Below are 26,227 nucleotides of genomic sequence, written 5' to 3' on the forward strand. Positions count from 1 at the left end.
AAATAAGACATAGAGATCAATGGAACAAAATAGAGAGCCCAGAAATAAACCTAGTCAACTATGGTTAATTAACCTTTGGCAAAGGAGGTAAGAATGTAAAATGGGAAAACGAGAATCTCTTCAGCAAGTCATACTGGGAAAACTGGACTGCTGCATGTGAATCAATGAAACTAGAACACACCCTCCACTGTGCACAAAAATAAACTCAAAATGGCTTAAAGACTTAAACATAAGATACCATAAAACTCCTACAAGAGAATATAGGTGAACCATTCTCTAACACAACCATGTAAATGTTTTCTTAGGTCAGTCTCCCAAGGCGATAGAAATAAAAGCAAAAATAAACCAATGGGTCCTAATCAAACTGACAAGCTTTTGCAGAGCAAAGGAAACCATTTTTTAAAAAATGAAAAGACAGCCTATAGAATGGGAGAAAATAGTTGCAAATGATGCAGTCCACAAGGGCTTCATCTCCAAAATATACAAACGACCCATACAACTCAACAACAAAAACAAAAAAACAACCTAATCAAAAAAGGGGCAGAAGACCTAAATAGCCATTTCTTAAAAGAAGACATACAGATGGCCAATAGGCACATGAAAAGATGCTCAGCATCACTAATTATTAGAAAAGTGCAAATCAAAACTGCAATGAGGTACCACTTCACACCTGTCAGTATGGTCATCATTAACGTCTGCAAATAACAAATGCTAAGAAGGTGCGGAGAAAAGGGAACCCTCTCGCACTGTTGGTGGGAATGTAAATTGGTACAATCACTATGAAAAACAGTACAGACATTCCTCAGAAAACTAAAAATAGTATTACCATATGATCCAGCAATTCCTTTCATGGACATATATCGACAAAATCTGATTCAAAAAGATGCATGCACCCCTATGTTCAATGCATCACTATTGGCAACAGCCAAGACATAGAAATAACCTAAATAGCCACTGTCACACAAATGGATTAAGAAGATTTGGTACCTATACACAATGGAATACTACAAAGCCATTAAAAAGAACAAAATAATGCCGTTAGCAGCAACATGGATGCAACTAGAGATTATCACACAAGTGTTGCAAGTCAAAAATCTGGAAGATACCGTATGATTTCACTTACATGTGGAATCTAAAATATGGGACAAGAACTTCTCTACAAAAGAGAAACAGACTCACAGAATGGAAAACATACTTAACGATTGCCAAGAGGGAGTGGGGGAGAGAATGGCATGTCTGGGAGTCTGGGGTTAGTAGATGAAAACCATTATATTTAGAATGGAAACTCTAAGTCCTACTGTATAGCACAAGGAACTATATCCAGTATCCTGGGATAGACCATGATGGAAAATAATATTTTTAAAAAACAATGTGATTATATATGTACGTGTGTATGACTGAGTCACTTTGCTGTACAGCACAAATTGGTACAACATTGTAAGTCAACTATAATTTAAAAACCAACAAACTTATTTTTCCTAGACTGCCCTGGACACAATCATACCTGTAAAGCTCATGTACTTCTGGCTGTTGGAGGTCTTCTTCGAGTTATAAAATTCCAGTACATCCAGAACAGCCTGCGGGTTTTTCTTCTGCTCCGACTTGGTGATGTTTGACGTCTGAAGCAAGCGGGCCCACTGCTCTGGCATCCCCTACACGAGAGACATGAGGCTGTGAGGCACAGTCACAGGGCGCCCTGAAGGAAAACCAGAGCTGACTCTGATGAATGGTAACAGTTAGAGGTGAGTTCAGCCATTCCTTCTCTGTCGGTCCTCAGAGCTCCACAGTGACCTCTCTTACAATACCTATCTTACCTTATCAGTCATTTCTTGAGAGGTTTGCTCCTTCACCAGGCTATTCCTCCTCCAGAGCAAGAACCTTGTCTGATTTGTCTCTGGATCATCAGTGCCCAGCACAGAGCCCACTGCCAAGGGGCCACTTAACTGAGGTCTACTTAAGGGATGGAGATTCAAAGGCTTCCCTGGTACAACTCTGGAGGGGAGGAAAGAATATAAGAAGATACTGGAGTTCCCATCATGGTGCAGTGGTTAACGAATCCAACTAGGAACCATGAGGTTGAAGGTTCGATTCCTGGCCTTGCTCAGTGGGTTAAGGATCTGGCATTGCCATGAGTTGTGGTGTAGGTCGCAGATGCGGCTCGGATCCCACATTGCTGTGGCTCTGGTGTAGGCTGGCAGCTACAGCTCCAATTTGACCCCTAGCCTGGGAACCTCCATATGCTGCAGGAGCAGCCCAAGAAATGGCAAAAAGACCAAAAAAAAAAAAAAAAGAATATAAGAAGATTGTAATGAGGGTCTCAGGCAAACACAAAGGCATCAGCTGAAAAGGACTCAATCTATCAGTGCATAGCCAGAACTCTGAAAGATGAAAGGTCTTTGTATGACCCAGGACTTACTGTAAACTCGCCTGTGACAGCATCAAAACCAACGTGAACTGTGTGCTCAGAATCTAAAGGAATAGCTATCTCTGACTGTTCCTTCTCTCTGTGTCTAATTTTTGCAAAAGAAAGAGGGAAAAGGAAATACAAGCAAGGACATTATTATGTTTTTAGACTTATTCAGTTCTTTGTTGAGCTCTAAGCTCATTTAGAGGCCAAGGACTTCTACCTCACCTGTGTATCACCAGAAGCAAGGCGAGAGGCATATAAAACAGATTTTTCCCCACTGCTCTCAGAATCCAATGCCAGACCTAGATTGGAATAGATGCTCAAGGTGTGATTAAAGGCTTAACTTCTCATTGAACTGTAGTAGGAGAGGAGCAGAAAGAACGTTCATTAGATTTAAGAGTGCTGGTTCTAACACTAAGTTAGTTGATCCAGAGCAAGTCACTTCCTTTTTCTGACCCCTGGTTTCTTTCTTTGCAAAATAAGCCTCAAGTAGATGATCTGTAAAGACCCTTCCAGCCCTAGACAGCCTACATTCTATAAGCTTCTATATGCTGCATCCCACCATTTTGATCCTTGATTATGGGCCATTTTAAGGTTCTCCAAATTACCGAATTTTAGACTTGGCAGTTACTTAATAATACGAATTGCTAATATTATATCAAGTGCTGACTAGACAATGATTCAAATTCTTTACATGCATTCATTTGCTTTAGGCTCACAGCAACCCTACCAGTTAGGAACAATCATCTTTATTTTGCAGGTAGAGAAAATGAACCACAGATATTAAGTTACATGCCCAAAACCACATGATTAGTAATTGGCAGCAGCCAGCCCCAAACCCAGGCAGTCTGGCCCAGAGGCTGAACTCTAAACCACTATACTATGCTGCCTCCTTAGGCTAGGACCTAAAAGAATCATGAAGTCCAAATACTTAGAGTCATCCCTCTTGCATCAAGGATCTTGCCTAAAGTAGATGTCCACCAAGGTTCTGATGACCTGGCAGGAAAATCCTCAGTATTTAGGGAGCTGTAGTGCTGAAGTACCCTTGTTAGGGACTGACTTGTGTCCTCTCAGATTCGTACGCCCTAACTCCTAGTACCTTAGAATGTGATCTTATTTGGAAATAAGGACACTGCAGATGTAATTAAGTTATTCTAGGTCATACTGGAGTAGGGTGGGCCCCTAATCCAATAAGACTGGTGTCCATGTTAAAAAAAAAATTTGTAGACATATGCACACAAGAAGAACACAATATGAGAGACAGAGATCAGAGAGATGCTTCCTCATACTAAGAATCACCAAAGATAGCCTACGAATCACCAGAAGCAAGGAGAGGGGCATGTAACAGATTTTTCCTCACAGCTCTCCGAAAGAACCAACCCTACAAACACCTTGGTCTTGGATTTCTAGCCTCTAGAACTGAAACAACAGATTTCTTGTTGTTAGTGCCATATGATGAAGTCATTGAATTTGAAGTGGTAACTATCTTGCAACAGTTACTCAAATATGTCACTGTTATGAATTAATTACATAGCAACATCTTTATTTTTTCCTCTGGCATTTATCTAGTCCCAAATTTGCTCTGCACCAACTACCTGGTTTTATTGCCTATAACTATTTGTATGAAGACGTATTTTTTTTAACAAATAAAAGAAAGAAAATCCAAACCAAAAAAATAGATTTCTGTTGTTTATGCCACCTATTTTATGGTAATTGGTTGTGAAACCGAGCACGGCCCTGTGGGACTCCTTGGTGCCAAAGCCTTTCTGTGTTCCCCATCTCTTGTTCTTGGGAAATGGGCCTCCTTCGGCAGCCATGACCTTCCCTGAGTTCCTGGGGGCAGGTTCAGACGGCTGCTGATCAAGGAAGGGAGGAACAGTCAAGCAACAATAATAGCACGGCCTTGGGGCAGAGTCCTGGTTCCCTCCCAAGGAACACACATAATAAATCAGGCATCTTAGACACCTAAGAGAAAAGCTGTGTTTCTTATGAATCTTTTAGAAATGAACACTTTAAAACTGAGACGCTTAGAGTCCTTCCTTGTCCTTCCCCGGACTTAACTGCACCGTAAACACAATCACCCGTAAACTAAAGATTAGGCACCCTGAGCATAACTGCCTGTGGGTTAACGATTATTATTAGCACATGGTATTTTTCAGGAACTTTCCCAGTTTGTTCTAACCTCTGATCAATACGCCCTTTTCGCAAGTGCTGTTACTCTCAGCAATAACCCAGGAGACCACCATCGTGATCAGGCCGAGATCCCCTGACTCCAGCTTGGATGACTAAGAGTCCCCCACAGAAGGAAGAACGCATGTTTGTCCCAATCCTGATTCCTATCCGAAAACCTCTTTTTCTCCTTTTTATTAGAAAATGCTCTGAAATTCTTTCAGGGGCGGGGGCAGAGTCTTTAGGGCATTAGTCTGCTGTGACCCTTCTTTGCCTGCCAAAGCGAGAAAGCCCTCTTTTTCTCCTTTACCCAAAACTCTCTCTGTGTGTTTCAATTCCGCAGACAGAGGCTAAACGCTGGCAACAGTTGCAGAAGCTCTAGAAAATTACTATAACTCTCTTCCAGTTAAAGTTTCAGGTTGTTGCTATTAGCTAGACCTCAGCTGGCATCTGCAAATGCAACCCAGCTGAAACAGGCTTAAATATCTTTCAAGGCAAACCAGATGATCTTTCTTCGGGGGTGGGGGTGGGGGTGCACCTAAAGAGCCAAGATTTTAAACATCTGCAGAAACTCTCCTCTTCCTCCACCCAGGGCTCCTCCTCCTTCAGCGTCCTAGGGAAGAGGCAGGACAGGACCATGTGGTCTAAACACCCAGGGAACTCCCTGCAGATCACCTGGGGGAACTGGTTTCAGAGGATAACTTCAAAAGCTACCATTAATTGAGCTCTTAGCATGTGCCAATTCTGTATGTATTATTTCTCCAGCTCCTCATGCAGTACTGCAAAACAGTTATTAATATCCCCATGTTATAGGCAAGGAAACCTAAGTACTTCTTCTTAGCAATTTGCTTGACCATTCCTGAGTATCAGTGACCAGTATGACCTAAAATGATCAGACCTGCCACCTAGGCAATCCAGAAATAACTCGTAGCCTGTGAGGCAAGACCAGACTAACCGCTCTTTCAGGCAAATGAGTGAGGAAAGGCCAGGAGTCCCGAGTCCCTGGTCTTCCCCACCACCAGTCTCTCAAGAAAACCACCAGGAAAGTTATCCTCCACACGGTCACAGTCACGGCGCAAAACCCTTGGCTCCGTGACAAGCTAGACATTCTCCCTCCTGGACATGCTCAGGATCCTACATCAGCAAGGCTCAGCACTGAAGAACGGGAGCTCCAAATTCCCCTCTACAAGATTTCACTGAGCGGTATCTAGACTGGGGTCAGACAAGGGCAGAAGGCCAGGCTTCTCCGGGCCTATCCTTGTTCATAGTAAAAGTATGGGCTGGAGCTCACAGGCTAAAACAAGGCTCCCAAACCCACGTTTAAGGCCCCAACGCCCAGGAAAAGCTGGGCTGCATTTACATGATCCACTTACCCTGTAACACTCGTTCTACTGTCTTTCCAGGGTGACATGTCTGCGCCTCACGACCAGACAATATTCCTACAGGCCAAAGAAAGTATCATATCTTACCAGCAAAGCCCATTAACAAGTCCTGGGAAATTAACATAAAACATTGGTAATGAAATAGTCTAACCTCTTTTTTGTTCCCCTCTTTGTGCTGCTTAGTTTAGCTTCGCTCATGCAGAGGGCTTGCACCAGGCCCTCCAGACCTGAGCTCCTAGCAGGAGATGGCTGCTCCCCACACTGCAGCTCCATGAACAGCCACTGCCTGTGATCTGGAGCTTCACAGCTCAGCAGTGCCTGCCCCTGCGCAAGCTCCACCCCCTTCCGGTTTGTTGAGAAGCTTATAAAGCAGCCCACCCAGGGCCTTTCAGGAGAGCCTGGACTCCACAGCGGGACCTCATACCTCTCCATCCTTTGATCCAAGCATCAAACTTTCCTTGGCTTCTGAACTGAACTCAGTCTCTTTCCAATGGCTTAAATGACACCAGGGAAGAGGTCTTCTTGGGGCCTGACTCAAAAGGGTCAGTAACAAGTCTACCCTTAGCTCTTTATAATAGATTTACACTTCATAATAATTACAATAATCACTTCATTTGTAGCAAGCTCTACTTTTTTTTTTTTTTTTTTTTGGACGCACCTGCAGCATGTAGAAGTTCTCCAGGGATCCAGCCTAAGCCACGATAGTGGCAACACCAGATCCTTAACTCCCTGCACCACAGCATCCAGCTCAGGTGTCAACCAGGCACTTTGAGGTAGTTCATTACAGCCTCAAAACAAGGGTGTTCCAATGAGAGCAGTGATTATGGTGCCCATTTGACAGAAGAAACAAAGGATCCAAGAAGTCAGGTAACCTTATCAAGGTTGCAGAGCAAGTTAGAAGCAGATCTGGGGCCAGGCCTGAGGTCTTCGCTTGTTACAGACAGCTGCCACTCATGATGATGCTCCCTCTCTCCTGATGCATTTCAGTCTCCAAGTTATTAATGATTTTATCTTCTATGTAGTGATCACATTTATCCACTCTTCTCCATCACCACTGATTTCACGCATAGTTATCTGTGGCCTGAATCATTCTAATCCCTGCATTCTGGTCCCCTCCAATGTAAACAGCAGCCAGGGTGATCTATAGCATTGCTACTAAAAGCAGCATCAGCATTACTTGGGAGATTGCTGGAAATGTGAAATCCCAAGCTCCACCCCAGATCTCTGAATCAGAATCTGAATGACCTCAAATCATCCATGTAATTTTTACATGTGCATGTAAAAGTTTGAGACTCAAGAGAATGTGGGAGAAACCAGAGATAGGAAAAAAAAAAAACCTGCAAAAGATATACGGTTGTCCCTCCTTATCCATAGGTTCCTCATTCATGGATCCAGCTAGCTGAAGATCAAACATTTTCCCCCAAATTCCAGAAAGTTCCAAAAATCAAGACTTGAATTTTCCATACCAGAAATTACATAGCATTTACAACTATTTACAGAGTACTTACTTTGTATTAGATATTATAAGCAACCTAGAGATGACTTAAAGTATAAAGAAGGATGTGTGTAGTTACGTGAAAATACTATGCCATTTACATGAGACTTGAAGGTCCATGGATTTTGGTATCCGCAGGGATCCTGGAACCAATCCCCCATGGATACTAAGGGAAAACTATATCTAATAAAGGATTATTATCCAAAATATACAAAAGAATTCTTAAAATTCACATGAAGAAAATAAGCAACTGAATGATAAAATGGGAAAAGACCTGAACAGACACCTTACCTAAAAGACACACAGTTGGAAAAGATGCGCATCATCATATGTCATTAAGGAACGGAAAATTATAAGAGCAGTGAGATACCACTTCACACCTGTTACAGTGGACAACATCCAGAACTGAGAGCACCAAAGGCTGAGGAGGATGCGGAGCAACAAGAACTGTCATTCATCGCTGATGGGAATGCAAAATGATACAGTCCCTTCTGAAGACAGGTTGACAGTTTCCTGCAAAATTAAACATACTTTTACAATACAATCCAGCAATCACGCTCCGGGGTATTTACTCAGATGAGCTGAAAACTATGTTCACAAAAAAATCTGAACATAGATGTTTATAGCAGATTTATTCATGATTGCCAAAACTCGGAATCAACCAAGATGTCCTCCAGGAGGTGAATGAATAAACTGAGGCACATCCAGAAAGGCTTTCATTAAAGAGAAAGGCTCTATCAAGCTATGAAAAGACAATAAGAAGCCTTAATTATATATTATCAGGTGACAGAAACCAATTTGAAAAGTCTGATTGCAACTATATGACATTCTGCAAAAGCCAAAACTATGGGGACAGTATAAAGATTCATGGTTTTTTTGGGTTACAGGGGAAGAAGAGATGAATTGGTGAAGCACAGAGGAAATTTAGGGCAGTGAAATGTATTCTGTATGATACTATAATGATGGATACTTGTCATTATACATTTGTCCAAACCCATAGAATGTACACCAACAGTCGAACCTAATGTAAAATATAGACTTAAACTGAATATGATGTGTTGATGCAGGTTCATCAATTGTAACAAATGTACCACCTGAGCAGAGGATGTTGGTTGTGGGGAAGGTTGTGCATATGTGGAGGCAGGAGGTTGCTGGGAAATCTGTGTACTTCCACTTAATTTTGCTGTGAATGTAAAACTGCTCTAAAAAAATAAACTCTATTTAAAATTAGGTAAATTGGGGAAGCTCTGCTCTGCAGACTTGCATCATCTCTTTCATCTCCCACTACTTATGTTGCACACGCTCTAGCCAAATACACTGAACCAGGGATGGTTCACCAAATGGAAAGGGCTCTTGCACACGTCCTCACACTTTCGCAAGCTACTCCCTTTGCCTCTGAATCCTGCCTTTCCCTTTTCCTTCCCTTGCCACCTCACACACAAAGCCTTTTATTTATCCTTTTTCAGGTCTCAGCTTAAAAGTCACCCCTTCTGTGAAGTCCTCCCTGATCTCTAAGTTGGGCAGTTCTTCCCCAACCCCTCTGTTTGCACAGCACTATTACAGTAATCGTCTGTTTCAAGGGTTTCTCTTCCCAACCAGACTGAGCTCCAAGTGCAGAGGCCATGTCCAATTTATGAGGCATCCCTAACAGCTAGAAATGCCTGGCATAAAACCAGTGCTCAGACAGTAAGTGAAGGAAGGAATAAATGACCAGGCACCACAGACCTCAACTTGGCAAGGAGTCTAAGGAATCAGCCTAAACATGCAACTTCTCTCCAGGGAAGGCATGTATATTTCCTTTTTTACCATCTCTGACCTGATCTACACATCTATACAATGCTATTTTATTTGGTTGTTTATTTGTTTATTATTTTTTGGCCACATCCACAGCATATGTATATCACTGGGCCAGAAACCAAATCCAAGCCACAGCTATGACCTACATCACAGCTGTGACAACACTGAATCCTTAAGCCACTGTGACAGGGGATGGAACCTGCGTCACTGCAGAGACAACAGGAGATCCTTAACCTGCTGCACCAAAGTGGGAACTCCCTACACAATGCTTTCTTAAAATCTGCTCTGTGGGAGCTCAGCACACTGGCCAAAAGACACTCTGAAGTCCTTGTGCCTCCACAGACCCAGAACAATCCAGATGAATGGCAGTGAAATGGGGGAGAAACAAGAAAGTCTAGAGGAAGGCCAGTTTTGCCTCCAGCACACAATACAGCCCAGGTTCTGAGTGCTCTCGTTTGAACTAAGGAAAGAATGGGCTAGATGATTTTTTTTTTAGTTATTGAAGTTAAACTGACTTACAACTTATATTAATGGCTACAACAAAATGATTCCGTATTTTTAGATATTACAAACAATCACAATGATGAGTCTATCTACCATCTGCCATCATACAAAGTTATTATAGCATTATTGACTCTATTCCCTATGCTGTACATAACATCTCCAGGATTTATTCATTTTGTACGTGGAAATCCATCTGGTCTAATGTGTCATTTAAGGCCAGTGTTTCTTTACTGATTTTCTGTCTGGATGACCTGTCCACTGAAATAAGCAGGGTGTTAAAGTCCCTTACTATCGTGTTACTGTCAATTTCTCCCCCTTTAACATTGTTAATATTTACTTTATGCATTTAGGTGCTCCTATTTCGGGGGCATATATGTTTACATATACGTTACATGTTTATAATTGCTATATCTTCTTAGATTGATCCTTTTATCATTGTGTGATGTCTCTGTCTCTTGTTAAAGTCTTTATTTTACTTTATTTTCACCCAAACAATTTTTATTTCCAGTGTTTATCTGGGTATGCACACAGGCATGACACAGGTTTGGATCCATGAACTCCTCATGCAGAATTATATTCTTCTCCATAAAGAAGCCAGTTCCACCCAGGTCACTATCTACACACTATGTTACAACATTTATAGCAAATCTGGTATCTGAAGAAAAGACACATATAGTATGTTTGTTTCAGTTATGTATTTTACAGAAAGATTAAAAATTCAAGTCACGCAAATGCAAAAACTGTATTAAAGTTTGAATGTAAAACTCAGAGATCCACCTGGAATGACTCAAGAATGGAAGTTCTGTATCCACCTGTGTTAAAACTGGTAAATGTAATGAAATTTGTTACCAATAAAACACATTTGTTGACTCAGTGTAAGTTGTCTAATTTTTAACAATATGGCACCCTAAAAAAACGCCATATATTCAATACCTTGTGAAAAGCCATCATGAAAAAGAGTATTAAAATAATGCGTATATATATGTATATATGTATACATATATATAACTGAATCACTGTGCTGTACAGCAGAAATTAATACAACATTGTAAGTCAATTATACTTCAAAAAATAAAATTTTACCAAAAAAAAGACCAAATGTGTAATTTTATGATGAGGCACTTTTGTTAGTGATGAGACCAAAAGAACAGATTTGCTGCATACTAATGCCAGCTATTTTCTCTGGTAATCTTGGGTGTACTCTATGCAGTGAGTTGCAACAAATGCTTTGCTCATTTGTATACAACTATCCAATATATTTTTAAATATATACAGATATAATATTTGTTCCTCTGGCTGTCCTAATGCACTGTAAAGCTATTTCACAATGCAAAATGATGAAACCAGCCCAAATGCAGGCTACATAATAACAATTCTGGTACAAGAAAATATTTATAGGGTTACTAGGATATGTAAACAGTAGCTTGTATTTGCTAGAGCGTAAGTACCCCCATTTTAAAGACAGGGATGGAACTGTGCTCTAGTGCCTGGGGTTTCGGACAGTTTATGAGGTTGGGCAGTCGCTGGAGAACCAGCACGGTGGCTTGTGTTCTGGAAGCTTCCTCCATTTATTTGGTCAGGTGACTAAGGCAGTGTGGAAAGAAGGCGCCTGTCAGTTGAAGCCAAGATGTTGGGAGGACCATGTGCGTGGGGCTGAAAGGACAGAGGTGGGTGGGCCAATGCTCTGGGGCTGCGGGTCCCTAGGGTCGGATGCACTGGTGCGCGAGCGCTCCCTGGCGAGCCAGTCCAAGATGGACAGGTCCTGGGCTGAGCACTGGGGCTTCAACCGATTCACAGCTGAAAGTTTGCCTTCTCTCTCCCCTCTGTTCCTGCGCTGTCCAAAAATTCAAAACACTGATTTCGGCAGCATCTCTGTGCCCTCCTAGTGTGTGTCTCAGTCTGATGTTTTTCCTTTTGGCAGGATCCGCGTTGGGTTTTTGATTGCCTCCCCCAAACATGTCATCTGCTGGTGCTTTGGGCCTCAATTTTAACCGATCAGCTATTTTCCTTTTCCAGGTGGGTTCCTGTTTCTCGCGTTCTCTTCTGGTTTGGGGGTGTCAGCAAACTCCCTGTTGATTTTCCTTCTTTCCTAACATCAAACACTTCGGCGATGGAAGGGGTTTCCTTCTCATTCTTGGCATCTCCCAGACTCCCGCTGACTTGAATCAAGCCGATTTCTTCCTGGACAGGGTATCACATTAGGAACTGCAGAGCTGCCTCCGGCTCCCTAAACTCGGTGTTAAACTTCCCTCGGTACAACTGACTTCACTGCCTTCGGAGTTTCTCCAGCTTGTCTTGGCGGCTTCTTGCAGCTTTCCTCGCAAACGCCTCTCCCGGGTCAGAGCCGCGGGGAAAACCGGGAAATCGCTCTCGTTGTCCGTCTCCACAGGCCGCCCCTCGCTGACTAGCTCACTCCTCTGGTCGTCGGCTTCGTCCCCCCTACGCTCGGCACCGACTGCACCTCGGGGCTCAGCCAGCTGGAGTCCAGGCTGGACCAGCAGGGCACGGGCGACGTCGTGGCATCATCGGAGGTGATGACGGTGACGGTGGCCAAGGACTCGCTGGGTTTCGCGTCGGGGCTGGTGGATTTCTTCGTGGAAGCCTGGGCACAAGTGCTAAGCAAAGTGCCATCATCGGACTCCGTCTCTTCAAAGAGGGAGGGCTTTGATGCCACGAAGGGCTTGGGGCTCTCCCTCAGGACCGCGAGGCTTCGGCTGGGAGTGGGTGACTTTGAGCAGGACGGGGCCGAGGGCTCCCCGGCTGGCGCGCTCTCTCCCCGCCCAGCGGTCTGACCCTCTTTAGCGGCGCTGGTGTCCTTCCTGGTGTTAGTCTCTTCGGAAGTGACGACCCTTTGCTTTCTGCCCACTGTCTCGCTCTCTTTTTTGGACTCTTCTTTAATGTCGTTGGGACACTGTTCTGCGTTTTCTTTAAGAAATACATTGCCCAGTTCATCCTCTGAGCTGCTGGGTCGGGCTTTCTCTTTTGGCTTTTTCCTCTTGCGCCTGGCGGCTGTGAAGATAGAGGATACAAGCAGGTCCCTGCTATACTAATCTTTTCTAAATCCCCAAGAACCCTTAGGTTTTGCGGAGTCACTAGTAGCTGAATCTGATCCATCTCCAGGGGGCACTCCTGTCCTTCCAATGTTGGTAAATGATCTATGTTGGGCACTGGCTGGGAGTCTACTGTGCTTTCCTCCTGCGCTGTTGCAAGAGGTTCTTCAGCACCTTCTTCCGTGAAAAACTAGTCATGGTGCTGGCTAAGTGTCTCCATGATCTTGTACTCGTCCGGCATGTGAGTGGCCATGTGTGTCATGTTATTCTCAGATGTTCTCATGAGAGTCGGGCCAAATACCATGGCGAGGTTTCTTGGTTCCATCTTATTTTTTTCTGAATTTTCTATCACTGTCTTCAGATGAGCCGAAGGAAACTTGAGTGTCTTGTAATGATGTTCAGGCAAATTGTGAATCGGTCTTTTCGGTGTTTTCAGACCACCTAGAGGATCTTTACAACTGGCTTCAATGAAGTTGGCATATTTATCCTTTGTGAAGAGAGGTTCAGGGAGTTTTCTGAAGAAGGATTTCAGTAAACGATTACATTCAAATCTTGCATTTGCCATCTTGGATATCGATATCAGCCATTCCCTTGTTGAGTTCCTCTGGCATACTGGAGATGCCTCCATTATTCCCGGGAACTCTGTAAATACCTGTATACTCAAGACCTCTTTCTTCAACTAATTTGCCACATACATCAACTATTCATGGAATATACCTATTAGTATGAGCTGGTAGGCCGTCATCCAGTCTGACTCTGAATGTTCCCATAGCAGTAGGCTTTTTTTTCAAATGTCTTCCTCATAATACTTGGAATGCCTTTTCTCCATGTGCCTTTGTCTTTGGGAGGACTGGTGTTGTCTTTAGTGAGAAGCTTCCTTTCTGAATCTTCCTTGGGAGAGCTGGACTTTGAGTCCAAGGCTCTGCTTTAGCACCAAGCAGAGTCTGTCGGATGCTGAGACTCTGGCGAGGGGTCTTTGGCAATGGCTCTGCTTTGCTGCTCATCAGACTGTTGTATTCTTTTATTCTTCGACTGATTAGATCCCTGTTCATAACTCTGGTGTCCTCCTCGTTTAAGGTGCTGCTCTCCTGGATGGTCTTGATCCAGGCTAACATGTCGTTCCGGTCTTCAGCCTGAAACAGGCATTCACAGTTGGACATGGTGAGTCGGAACATGCTTTCCCTCTTGGTCTTGCTGTAAGAGACGTCTATCAAGCAAGCATCAACCATGATGGGCTGTCCCTCTTTGGAGGAAGCCGTATGCTCCCATTTATCTTTGTACAGGTACAGAGAATGGCCCCGCAGTACAACATACATCTGCTTCCATGGCCAAATACTCCCACCAACTCACTTGCCCTTATTGGAAGTGTGAGGACTGACACAGTACCTTCTGAGAAGGTTGTAGATTTGCCCTTACTGGTGACAAGTGGTCTGAAATGAAGCCACCCTTACTTGGCAGCATCACTGAAAACCTCTAAGGAAGACTCTTTCCTGGATCCAGAGTCTTCTGATGACTTTTGGCTGTGCATGATCTTGATCCCCTTCAGGTTGGATCTAAAGACAGTTTTGCATCTTCTCTGTAATCATCCAGGCCGTTGTTGTATGATTTTGATCATTCTGTCTTTGAGCTGGGCTGGGCATCCAGGCTGGGAGGTCCAACAGATTCCCAGTCATGGGAGAGCTGGTGTCGAATTAAAGGAGCTGAAGTTGTGAGACTGGAAGGGACTGTTGCTATGGAGAGTACCTGAGAGGTAGAGGCAGAGATGACAGCAGAAGCAGGGATGTGTGAAATATCATAATCAATGCTGGGACTAGTTGGTTCATCTATAAATGGGATGGAAGCCAAGGAGTCACCAGGGGGACTTATACTTGAAGCCTTCCTTTCCTCCACCCTTTTCGTATGGACTTCTCTGGTAACAGGCTTGTTATGAATATACTCTCTGTACATTTCATAGTTTTTCCAGTCTATGTGCTGATGGGAGTTTAGAGAACAGTAATTAACAGAGACAGGAGGAGCTGGAGATCTACTGCTGGACAGCCCTTCTGAGTGTCCACTGTAATTGCCAGATTTAAGTAAAATTCCAGAAGGTTCCAATGACCTCTGTCTGATGGATCAGATGGGCAGTGGGAACGGATGCTGGTGGTGATGTGGTTCTTGGCACCACCTTTAAAGGGGTCTGCTCATTCCTGCCATACCACACTTCTTCAGTTCTGTGGGAGGGAACTGTGTGGTTGTTTCTGTTGGGTAACAAATCTACAACCTTCTCAGAAGAGACAATGACAGTCCTTACACTTTCATTGCAGACACACACTGCTGTGTTTGACTTGCCCACATCTGGTGGTGATGGAAGCACTTGTATTTCCATTCTGTATAAAGTCTGCATTTTAAAGTCAACTTTGTATTATGCATGTTGCTACCTCTGTTTTGCTGTTGTTGTTGTTTCCGTTTGTATGCATTTTTTCCATCATCTCACTTTAGTTTGTATCTTTAGGTGTACAGTCAGTTTTTTATATGGGGTTTTTAAGAATCCATTAAGCCACTTTTTTTTCATTTGAACATTTGGTCCATTTATATTTTTCTCTACATCTGGTGAGCATATTTTATTTTTTATTATAGTTGATTTACAGTGTTGTGTCAATTTCTGCTGTACAGCATAGTGTACTTGTTGACATTCCATTCATTGTTTTCTGTTTTTTTTTTATTCCTTTCTTCTTTGGTCACTTCCTCCGTGATTTGACAATTATATTTTGTATTATGTATGGATTCCTTTCTCCTTTTTGTGTGTCTCCTATAATAGATTTTTGAATTGTAGCTACTTTGAGGTTCTTATATAACAGTGTGTGTGTGTGTGTGTGTGTGTGTGTGTGGTGTTATCTTAGGGTGATCATCTCTTAAGTTCAAATGTATCCTAACGAGTCTGCATTTACCCCCACTCCCACTTCAATTTTTTGACATCTTATTTTACTCCTTTGGTTTTGTGTGTTGTTTAACCTCTTATTGCACATATATTTGATTTTACTACTTCTGTCCTTAATCTTCCTACCAGCTTTATACGTGGTTGGCCTATTACCTTTACTGTATGTTTGCCTTTGCAGGTGATACTTTGTTCTTTTTTAATTTTCATATTTCCAGTTATGGTCTTTTTTCCACTTAGAGAATTTAAACACTTCTTGTAAAGCTGGTTTAGTGGTACTGAACTTTTAGTTGTCTCATCTGTAAAACTATTGAATTCTCCTTTAAGTCAGAATAAAAGCCTTGACAGGTGGAGTATTCTTGATTGTGGTTTTTTTCATTTTATCATTTTTGAATATATAGTGCCACTCCCTTCTGGCCTGCAAAGTTTCTACTGAAATTCAGTTTGGAGTCTTTGGGAGTTCCCTTATACATAACTACCTGCTTTTCTCTTACTGTTTTTAGAATTTTGGGGGGGCCATTTTAATTATAATGTGTCTTGGTGCGAACTTATCTGAGTTCATCTTGTCTGGGACCCTCTGTGCCTCCTGAACCTGGATGTCTGATTCCCATCTTGTGCGTCCCTCTTTTTCTCCTTAGTTCTGGAAAGTTTTTTCTGTGAGTCTTCAAAGAGTTCCCATGGACGCACTGTAAACAGTTGTAATTTTGATGTGCTGCTGGGAGGAGGTGAGCTCAGGGTCTTCCTCTACCTTCCTGGCCCACCTACTAGATGACTTGAAGCACCCACCCTTCTAACTTCTACATTCCATACGTCTATGAAAACAGAAAGATCAGCATTCTCTAAGCTCTGTAGCTACAATTCTTTCTAACACAGCATCATACAGTTTTAACAGGTACTTCATACACATCATCTCTTATACTCAACACAATCCTGAGGGTCAATTTTCACACGGAGATTAGGAAATTGAAGCATGGACTTGCCTATAATTACTGAAGTAACTGAAATTCAAAATCTCTGGCATCAGAGCCAAGGCTCTTTACATTATACTACTTTGTCTCCCTGAAAGATTCAAGTTAAGTCAAGAAAACATACTTTGGTATAATGAGGAGAAGAAATAACATTAAATAAGAACTTACCATGTATAAGATATCATAACACAATTATTTTCTTTAATTCTTAAAATCCTAGGGGATATACTACTACTACTGTAATTCTGCAGAGAAAAAAACTAAAAAGCAGTTAAATAATTTTCTCAAGCTCACATAGCTAGTCAGAGTTGGTATTTGAACTCAGGTCTCATTCCAAAGGTTCTTTCCTCAGTATCTTAATGAGAACCATTTGTCCATGTCCCAGTTGCTAGGCTTCAAACTATTTATACACATGGACGTTTCCCTTCCAGAAACAGCTGCTTTGAGAAAGGGAAGGCTAAGGGTATACCAGGGCCCAAATTAAGCAGTCATTTATGACATAAGCCCATCTGTCTTACTCATAGCTAGAGTGCATGAGACATGTGGCAGGGCTTTGGAATTACTTTCTGTTTCTAAATATCCTCTGATCTGGTACTTAAGTGATTTTTAGGAAAGAACAATTATGTTATTTCTATGGGTTTTTTTAGATTTTTGTTTTATATTTATTTGCCTTATATTTTCATATTTTATTTATATTATGTTAATACTATACTATACAACATAGCATCATTGGCATGAAGTGTCAAGTACAAATAAATACACAGGAACTTTAGTAACGAAAGAGAATGGCTCAGAGGATGAGAAGTGTATAAAAAGGAACCCTGGGGAAATGAAATCATTTAACTCATGAATGAACGTACAGGGTAACACTGAAGTTGGCTTCGCTTCCATGGACCACTTTTCACTCTATAACCTTTGCATAAATCTCCCAGATTCCCGCTTTCAAGTTTTTGCTTACTTTTTCTTCTCCTTGCTTAGAATGTTCTTCTTCTCATCCTCCCTTTTAAACTCTCAGCCACCATTTAAAGACTTGTTCAAGTTCTTGATTTCTCCTCTCTCTGTGAATTACCTAGGCACTGAAACTGCCAAATCACCATGCATTTACTCATTTCTTGTCTTGTATGATTTTTGAGGTTTTTAAGGCCTACCTCCTTACCTAAAATGTAAGCTTTTTGAGGGCCAAAATCATGGCCCACAATCATAGCTTCTAATTATGTTCATTACTTTTCTGAATCTCAAGTACGACCCGATACAGAGCTTAGTCTAGGGACACTCCAGAAAATATTAAGAAGCTGCCTAAGAGACTATGTTACTCTCCAAGGAAAGAGGCCAGTCCCATAGAGCAGGGGCTGCAATACTCAGTTTACCTGATCAAGATTTTTATTCTTTGTGATATCCCCTGATATCTACTGACCAATTTAACTAGAGGCAACTACTGGTTGAAATAACAGTTTAACAAAGATTAATGGGGAATAATAAGAGGAAGAGTTCGGCTGAAATGGAAGAGGAGGGAATTATGGAAGGAAAGGAAGCCTAGCTGCCAGGACTTATCATGAGTGTTGTGCAATTTAGGCTGAGTACTTATTAGCTGGGAACCACCAGAAGAAAACCGGGTACCTGGGGAAGGAAAGCAGGAGAGAACTGGAGAAGCCATGCAATCACAGAGCCATCTGACACTCTATAAATAACTTCCTAGAAGTAAAAATCTCCTCCCTCTCATGTGTATAGCCCTTCACAAAGCCCATTCACAGTCACTGTCTAACAGTCTCCTCAAAAAAACTCCAGGAACTGAACAGCATGGATTATCCCCATTTTACAGCTAAGAAGACCGAGGTCAGGAAATTAGAAGAAACATATCTTGCCTAGCTCGTCCATCTGGAATATTGCTGTCTTTCATTTTTTATTTTACAACCCTAAAAACTGTAGCAAAATGATGATAGTACAAATGATTCTGGTTCATAAAATAAAAAAAAAAAAAGATATATATCCTGGACTAGGAGTCAGAGGAGGCTGTATCCAGTATTATTCTTGCCATTAACTTACTTCAGGACCCTGGTAAACTCCCTTTCTTTCTCTGAGCTCAAATCTTCAATCTGTCAAACAGGTCAATGAAGCCTACTCAGTCTAGAGATAAAGGCAGACAATAAATCACATTTCCAGAGAGGATAATACCTAAAAGAACTCATGAAGGATAGACAGGAGTTGGTCTGGCAGACATGAGGAAGGGTATTCCAGAAAGAAACAGAATTAACAAAAGCCCAGAGGAATAAACAATGATCTTTGTCACAGCTTTCTGCCAACTAAATTTTATAAACTCCTACTACAGATATACTCTGGACTTGGGATTGAGGGAAGATACAACAAAGAAAATAAGGCAAACTCAGGATGCTGGTGATCCTATATACCACAAATATTGGTACCATGGGACTACCGCTGTTGCTAGCAAATTTATTTTGGTGGCTAGGATATGAGTCTAAAGGAATCTGATGGAAACTGTGTCTATACAAAAACATGTAAGTTTTTTAATCAAGTTAATTCTTCATAGCAGCATTATTCAAAAGAGTCAATAAGTAGAAATCAAAATGTCCCTCAACTGATGAATGAATAAATCAAATGTGGTATAGTCATACAATGGAATGTTACTTGATCATTAAAAAAAGAAATCCAGATTCATGGTACACCATGGATAAAACTTAAAAACACATTATGCTAAGCAAAAGAAACCAGTCACCAAAGGCTGTACGTTGTATGGTGAAAATATACTGGAATATACTGGAATTATATAGTTGTGATGGTTTTACAAACTTGTTATACACTAGATTGAATATACACTGAATTGAATACTTTGAGATATTGAATGGTGTGGTATTTCAATTACATCTCAATTTTTTTTTAAAAAGTAACTATAGGCAAAAGACCTGTACTCTGAAAACTGTAAGACATTGATGAAAGAATTAAAAGATGACAAAAAAATAGATGAAAAGATATACTATGTTCCTAGACGGAAGAATCAATATTCTCAAAATGGATAGACTACACAAGGCAATCTACAGATTCAATGCAATCCCTATCAAATTAACAATGGTATTATTCTTCACAGAACTAGAACAAAATATTTTAAAATTTGTATAGAAACACAAGAGATCCCAAAGAGCCAAATAAATCCTGAGAAAGAAAAAAGGTGCTGGAGGAATCAGGCGCCCTGACCTCAGACAAAACTACAAAGCTACAGTCATCAAAAAAGTATGGTTCTGGCACAAAAAAAGAAATATATATCAATGAAATTGGATAAAAAGCCCAGAAATAAACCCAAACACCTATGGTCAATCAACCTTTGACAAAGGAGGCAAGACTATACAATGGGGAAAAGACAGTCTCTTCAGTAAGTGGTGCTGGGAGAACTGAACAGCTACATGTAAAAGAATGAAATTAGGATACTCTCTAACACCATACACAAAAATAAACTCAAAATGGATGAAAGACATAAATGTAATACCAGATACTATAAAACTCTAAGAAGAAAAAATAGGCATAATACTCTAACAGAAATTGCAACAATATCTTTTTGGATCCACCCCATAGAGTAATAAAAATAAACAAATGAGAACCAATTGAACTTAAAAACTTTTGTACAGCAAAGGAAACCATACAAAAACCAAGAGGACAACCTAGAGAATGGGACAAAATATTTGCAAAGAATGTAACCAACGAGGGCTTAATTTCCAAAATATAGATATAGCTCATACAGCTCAATATAAAAAAAAAAAACAATAAAAATGGGCAGAAGACCTAAATAGACACTTCTCCAAAGAGTACATACAGATGGCCAAAAAACACATGAAAAGATGCTCAACATCACTAATTATTAGAGAAATGCAAATCAAAATTACAGTGAGGTATCACCTCACATCAGTCAGAATGGCCATTATCAAAAAGTATACAAACAATAAATGTTGGAGAGAGTGTGGAGAAAAGGGAATCCTCCTACGCTATTGGTGGGAATGTAAATTGGTGCAACCACTGTGGATAACAGTATGGAGGTTCCTAAAAAACTAAATATAGAACTACCATATGATCTGGCAATCCCACTCCTTGACATATATCCAGAGAAAACCATAATTGGAAAAGATACATGTGCCTCAATGGTCACTGAAGCACTATTTACAATAGCCAAGACGTGGAAGCAACCTAAATGTCCATCAACAGAGGAGTGGATAAGGAAGATGTGGTACATATATATATATATATAATGGAATATTCCCCAGCCATAAAAGAATGAAGTAATGCCATTTACAGCAATATGGATGGACTAGAGATGATCATACTGAGTGAAGTAAGTCAGAAAGACAAAGATAAACATCATATGCTATAACATATGTAGAATCTTTTTTAAATGATACAAATGAACTTATTTATGAACAAAAGTATACTCACAGACTTCAAAAACAAACTATAACCATAAATTGTTACAGTTTATCCATTCATCCACTGATGGACTTTGAGGTTGTTTCCATGCCTTGGCTATTGTGAATAGTGCTGTTATAATATATAAAGCAAAAGGGACCAATGTATAAACATATGGTTACCAAAGGGGAAGGGTGAGAGGAAAGGAAGGACTGGAAGCTTGGGGCTGGAATATGTACACTATGGTATATGGAATGGGTGGTCAGTAGTAACCTGCTGTATAGTACAGGAAAATCTACTCACTACTCTGTGTTAACCTATATGGGAATGGATATGTGTATATGTATAACTGAATCACTTTGCTGTACAGCAGAAATTAACACACATTGTAAATCTACTATATCGCAAAAAAATTTTTTTAAAAAGTGTAATTTACCATTAAAAAATAAAGGGGAAAAGTATGTAACCAGTTCAATTAATGCAGACAAGTATTTGCTAAAATTTGACATCTAACTGTGATTAACACTTCTTAACAAACTAGGATTACAACGGAATTTACTTCATCTAATGAAAGCCAACTACCAAAAACAAAGAAAATGATGACATGTAGAATTTTTTCCTCTAATATTAGAAATAAGATAATTTTATGCCCTACTTCACTTTTATTCATCATAATGGTGAAGGTATTAGCCAGTACAATTAGGAAAGTAAAAGAAGAAGGATTAAAAAGGAAGAAACAAAACTATAACAATTTATGGATAATACAATCATGTATACATAAAAAATTCTATTAGGAGAAAGACTTCATACCACAGAATAGGTAAAGATTTTAAAAACTGAACAGACAGCAATAGAAAGAAAATAATTTATAAATTTTTTTCTAAATTCTATCAAAATCACCATGTCATGAATCTATCAAATATAATATTAAGAGCACAAAAGAACACTCCTGAGAATATATTCATAAAGGACAAAAACTCAAATTTGAAAAGATACATTCACCTCAATGTTTATATGTTATAGCAACACTATTCACAATAGCCAAGACATGGAAGCAACCTAAAAGTCCATCAGTGGATGAATGGATAAAGCAGATATGGTGCATATATGCAATGGAACACTTACAGTGTTGTGTTAGTTTTAGGCGCAGTGGTTAACGAATCCAACTAGGAACCAGGAGGTTGCGGGTTCGGTCCCCCCCCCTTGCTCAGTGGGTTAAGGATCCAGCGTTGCCGTGAGCTGTGGTGTAGGTTGCAGGCGTGGCTCGGATCCCGCGTTGCTGTGGCTCTGGCGTAGGCCAATGGCTACAGCTCCGATTAGACCCCTAGCCTGGGAACCTCCATATGCCGCGGGAGCGGCCGAAAGAAATAGCAAAAAAAACAAACAAACAAAAAAAAAAGAAAAGAAATAAAGCTGACACTGTAAAATTCTAGGTTAAAGTACAGCCATACAAGTTCCAGCAAAAATCATTAATAATATTCATTTTTTTTAAGATTCATTTTTAAGAAGCCCCTCTCATTGGTTCAGCTGAACTAATCTGAGCTCAAGGCAGTAAAAAGCTGCAAATTTGGAGAGATAAACACTGACATAGTCCAGTTTTTAAAGCAACTTTGTCAAACTCTTCCCAAGCTTAGAGAATTCCACTTTGGTTGTGAAAATGTAGCCAGAAAAAGATTCCAAGCTAAATGGTGCAGGACTTCTTAGAACAAACCAAAGTTTCCATATCCTAACCACAGGAACCAGGCTTCCCACATGGAATTCTGCAATTCAGCACCACCTATCACAGGCTGTCAGTTATAGCTTCTTGCAATCATTTATGCATCTCCCCAGGCACCCAATGAAGCCCTGCTGGAGGTCAGCATTAGGTAATGCCCACAGACATTCTACCCATCACCAGCTCAAATCTCAACCACTAACACAGCCCAAAGAGAACTCTTTTTTCTCATCTCCCAAATGTCCTTGGAGAACCAAAACTATCCCACTGGAATTCTGACTCCAAAAGTCTGGGTGAAACCCAGGCATGTGTATTTTAGAGAAGTACCAGGAGTGAGTCAGTTGTGTAAGATGGGTTGAGAACAACTAATAAAGATAGTACGTGTGATACTTTAGGAAGACATAGTTCCACAAGCATCCCTGCCATGTTCCAGCTGTAAGGCCTTAATAAATTTACTTTTTTCCAAGCCTCAGCTTCCCCAACTGAAAATGAGTTGTTTTGCATATCAGATAAAACAAGAAATGAGGTTTTCTTTTTTTTTAAGGTTTAATTGCATTCATCTTTATTTAAGAAAGCAGGCAAGAGCATGGTACATTTTAGAAGTTTTTTTGGGTTTTGCGTTTTGGGTTTTTTTTTTTTTTTTAAGGGCTGAAGGAGCAGCATATGGAGGTTCCAAGGCTAGGGGATGAATCAGAGCTAAAGCTGCTGGCCTACACCACAGCCATAGCAATGCCAGATCTGAGCCGCATCTTCGACCTACACTGCAGCTTGAGGGAATGCCAGATCCTTAACCCACTGAACAGGGCCAGGGATTGAACCTGTATCCTCATGGATACTAACAGTGTTTGTTTCTGCTGAGCCACAATGGGAACAAAGTTTTCTTTAAAGATAAAATAATTCAGGGTTAGAGATGGCCCTGATAGTGGAGTGAGAAGACCCTGAACGCACTGCACCTCCTTCCACAGACAGACCAGAATTACAATTTATAGAATAACGACCTATGAGAATGACCTGAAGATTAGCAGAAAAGATTTACCACACCTAAAGACATAAAGAAGGAGCCGCAAAAAGATGGGTAGAAGGGGAAGAGATGCAGAATAGTCAGGACTCACTACCCTGGGCCAGTGACCCACAAAAATGGGAGGAATATCACAATTGCAGAGGTTCTTCCCAAAAAGCAGGGGGTTCACATCCCTGAAGCAGGACGATGAACCCCCTAGAAAGTCTGGCTTTGAAACCTAGTGATTCTTCTGCTCAGGAGAGCTAGAGGGCTATAAGAAACACAGACTTCACTCTTCAAGGGCACATTCAAACCCTCACCCACTCTGAGTCCCCGCACAGAGGGAGCAGGTTGAGAAGAGCCTGGATCAGACCATTTTCCGATGCTGGAGAGCCTCTCAAAGAGGCAAGAGGCAAGTGGGACTCTCCTGGGGGAAAGACATGCCAATGGCAGCCATCTGGGGGAGAATGTTCAATGGAGATGACAATAGTACTGGCAAGCTCCATTTTTGAGTCCTCCCTGTAGCCTGTTAGTGCCAGTGGCTTACTAATACAACATTGTGCCAGCAACCTCCTACCAAGGACATGTAGCAAAGAATACAGGAAGCCTTCCTGACCCCCCAGTGGGCTGGTAGCCACCAGGCCTGCTGGATGGCAAGGTAGTCAACTGGGCTGCTGGTCAGCCCTACCTACCACCACAGCCTCAATAGTCAGCTGTGCCACAAGGGAAGAGCCCATTGAGCCCACATAATGGGTACCTTAGATCATCCAGGTCTGGTAACCAGAGAGGTGTATGCTTTTGGGCACCAGACATACATAGGTCACTTCTCCAAGTGTAGGAAATGTAACCAACCTACTGAACACATAGAAAATTAGGCAAAATTAGGAGATGAGGAATATTTTCTAAACAAAGGAACAAAATAAAACTTCAGAAAAAGAACTAAATGAAGTGTACATAAGAATCTATCCAATAGAGTTAAGAGTAATGATCATAAAGATGCTTAAGGAACTCAGGAGAAGAATGGTGGAAGAGTACAAAGTTCAACAAAGACACAGAAAACAAAGAAACAAACAGAGCTAAAGAATACAATAACAATTATACAATAATACAATTGTATACAAGAATACAATAAAATTTAGTATTATAATCATTTGTATTTCTGGGATTCAGTTCTAATTTCTATTTCAATTCTTATTGCTTTTATTTGGATCAACTCTTTTTCTTGATAATTCAGGCTAAAGTCTTATTAATTATATTTTACTATAGGCTGTTTTAAAGTCTACTTTGTCTAATATGAACATTGCTATCTAAGCCTTCTTTTGATTTCCATTTACATAGAGTATCTTTTCCCATCCCCTCATACTCAATCTGTGTGTGTCTTTCACTCTGAAGTCAGTCTCATGTAAGAAATGTATAGAGGGCTCTTGATTTTTTTTAAAATCCCATCAGCCAAAATGGATCAAGACAGCAGAGGGGCAGAGGAGTAGGACTTGGAGCTCATCCTCTTCCACAAATAAAACCAAAACAATTGACATGTAGAATGATTCTCACAGAACATCTGCTGAATGCTGGCCAAAAAAAACCCCTCAGAGTTCTAAAAGGGCAAGAAAACCTCCACCTAAATGGGTAGGATAAAAGGGGAAAAAGAGAGAAGAGAGAAAAAAGAATGAAGATGGGACCAGCAATCCTGGGAGGGAGCTGTGAAAGAGGAAAGGATTCCACACACTGAGAGTCCGCATGACTGGTGGAGAGATCAATTGGGATAGAGGGGATTCCCAAAGTCTAGGAGAAAAATTAAACAGCCAGTCTGAGGAAGGTAAAGCATAGAGAGAGCTGCAAAGATGGTCAGTGCTGCTGTCCAGAGCACCCCAGGCTGAGATACTTGAGCAGGGTCTAATGCTGAGGCTCAGGAGAGGATTGCAGCTGGATGCCTGGAATCAGCCTGACAGGGCTAGGGAGTGGCATGCCACAGCTGAGGCCTGGGCTTGTCAGAGAAGCGTGGCACCATTGTTGGCGAGTGCAAAGGGGGGGGGGGGCACAAGCATCATAGGAACTTCATTCTCTATGCATGTGCACAGGCTCACAGGCAGCAGTGCATCTCTTGAACAGGCTTTGGGGGAGAGGGGCCCACAGCCATCACACACTTTAGAGGTGAGTGTGGCCTTCCACCACTGAGGGTCCCATGACCAAGCACCCTCTACCACTCCCACCTCCCAAGGGTTGCAGCTGCAGTGGAGGCTGTGCAACTGGACCCCATCCACCACCTCCACGAGAGTTCATGCAGCAGCTTGATACCACCACCACTGCCAAGGATCCTTTGGACAATGACTGTCCATCATCCCCACCTCCCTAGTATGTGCATGCCTTGCCACTGCCACCACTAAGGGCCTGATGATCAGGTGCCACCCTTACTTCCCCAGGTG

At 41.4% G+C, this 26,227-nt stretch overlaps 1 pseudogene; it reads right to left on the bottom strand.

The window, feature by feature from the left end:
* Positions 1-11,209: 11,209 nt before the first annotated feature.
* Positions 11,210-24,310, bottom strand: LOC125112074 (rho GTPase-activating protein 21-like; annotated as a pseudogene).
* Between the last annotated feature and the right edge of the window lie 1,917 nt (positions 24,311-26,227).

Source organism: Phacochoerus africanus, chromosome 11, assembly GCF_016906955.1.
Source record: "Phacochoerus africanus isolate WHEZ1 chromosome 11, ROS_Pafr_v1, whole genome shotgun sequence".
NCBI lineage: Eukaryota > Metazoa > Chordata > Mammalia > Artiodactyla > Suidae > Phacochoerus > Phacochoerus africanus.